Genomic DNA, 2,336 nt, shown 5'->3' on the forward strand with positions numbered 1-2,336 from the left:
TCTTTCTTCTTTGGCGTCCGTTTGCGATGTATTTTGTTTCTTTCCTATACTTTTTCCCTTCTTTCTATGACAATTATGGCGGTTGCCAGTATTTATTCCAAAAAGAAAGAAACTGATGACGCTTTTGTCGATTTACCAATTTGACAAATAATGGACAACAAAAATGATAATAACAATAATAAGAAAAAAAACCCCAGCAAAATGATAAAAACGCAGAAGAGAAGGAAATACACACATACACACAAACACGCGCATATACAGACATACACACATGAATACACACACAAAGAAACATTGGCAAAATGGCGGCAAGACAAAAGATTCTTTAAAACTTGCAGAGTTTGTCTTAGAAGGATAGGAAATTAAGAATATTAAAAGGAAGACTTCGGTAAGAAACAAATGCTTAACTAATCGCGAATCTACAGCAATTTCTGAATTCTATATTTTAATGGGGAAAGTGGTGGTAGTGGTGGTGTATGAATGAAGACGTGGGGGAGAGAGAAAGAGAGAGAGAGAGAAATAAATAACGAAGACAGAGATGAGAAAAACAAACGTTGGTACGATGTGGACGATGTCGATGATGACAATGCTGGCGACGACGTTGACAATGATGATGATGATGATGATGACGCTAGAGAAGCTAATGGTGATGCCTATGGTGTTGATGATGATGATGGCATTGATGATGATGATGATGGTGATAATAATGATTGTGCTGATATCGATGTGGTGATGGTGATGTTAATAGTGATGACGACGATGTTATTTTAGACTCACGTCAGTCCTCAATGAGTAAATCTACTGATAATCCACACACGACAAACTCATCGATATTATTTCTAGCTACAGTACGTGGTATATTTAAGCTCACGTTATCCAACATGTCTTTCGTATTTTTAAAACGATGATGAATTTAAGATGATGACATGGTATGAGCAATATTAGGCTGCTGTATCTAGCAAAACGGGCGACCACATATCGTAAGCTTACTTAATGATGTTGAAAAAAAAAATGGTTACAAGGAGTTTTTCAATGAAGGCGGTGTTGAAGGATCCGTATTCGTGGGCACTCTCCCCTCTTTTTTTTTTAAACTAATCTTGCAATCAAACACCTCCATCCAACTAAAGACAGAAGCTTGAAAGAATTAGTAAAATTATCCCAAATAAAATCGACGGCAAAATTTGAAGAGGCTCCAAACTAATCCACTGGATTATCAGTGCAGGATGTCAAATCCAGTCATATGGCATTGATTAGCCCGGGGCTATAGCAGAAGATACTTACCCAAAGCAAGCTTCTTAACCACACAGCCATGTCTGCACTTGCTTTTACATTTTAAAGTTGATCCATAATAAAATCTGTTTTATTCATGGCGGGATTTATAGAGATGACGGCTTGATAAGCTCCCAAAATGTTAACTGACAAACAGCAAATAAATGCAAGGAAAACTAAGCTATTGAACGAATGGAACCGAAATAGTACAGCCAGCAGCAACCTACCTTCAAATAGACAATTACTTAGAGTTAACATTAAATCTTAATAATAAAAAAAAATCAAATCATACATTGAACTAAACGATTCAATACTGCGTATAGATCGCAATTTAAACTGTTTTTATTACTTTCAGTTCAAACTATGTTATATAAATATCTGTATTTATCATTAGTATATATGTAGGTTGTTGTGGATTCCGTATACTATATCATGCTGGAGTGTGATTATTTGCCAATGAATATATAATGGGTCCTCGTCGGTTTAAACGATTAGCATTCAATTATTACTCCACACTCAATTTGCTTTTTTTTTTTGTTCCTGCTTCTTGTTGTTCTTTATACCAAGGCCAGTACTTATCGATTCAACTAATGATCAATGGCGTTCTGTACGTGACTATCCTGTCTTTTTTTTTTGCATACATACTATATCTTGGACGTTATTATCCTGTCTTTCCTATATTTATTTCTTTAAACTGTAGATTGTGAAGCGAATTAGGTTGGTTGCTATTTTTAGGAGCTCGTTCAACAGCTAGAAATAACCATTAGTTCTTCTTTGGTTAGAACACCAATAATACATCTCGAGTTTTTAAGTGACATGTGATGGATTTAATTCATTTATTTCAGGCTGGGGTAAAACAACCATAGCCTCTACAGGTATTGAGCACTTTTCTCTCATTTGTTCAACATAAAGCAACGTACACACATATCTTTTACTTGTTTCAGTCATTAAACTGCGGTACTGCCTTGAAAAATTTTAGGTGAATGAATCAACTCCAGTAGTATTTTTAAGCACGGTGCATATTCTATCAGTGTCTTTTGCCGAACTGCTAAGGCTAAGTTACCGGG

This window comes from Octopus bimaculoides, chromosome 19 (assembly GCF_001194135.2).
Source record: "Octopus bimaculoides isolate UCB-OBI-ISO-001 chromosome 19, ASM119413v2, whole genome shotgun sequence".
NCBI classification, from domain to species: domain Eukaryota; kingdom Metazoa; phylum Mollusca; class Cephalopoda; order Octopoda; family Octopodidae; genus Octopus; species Octopus bimaculoides.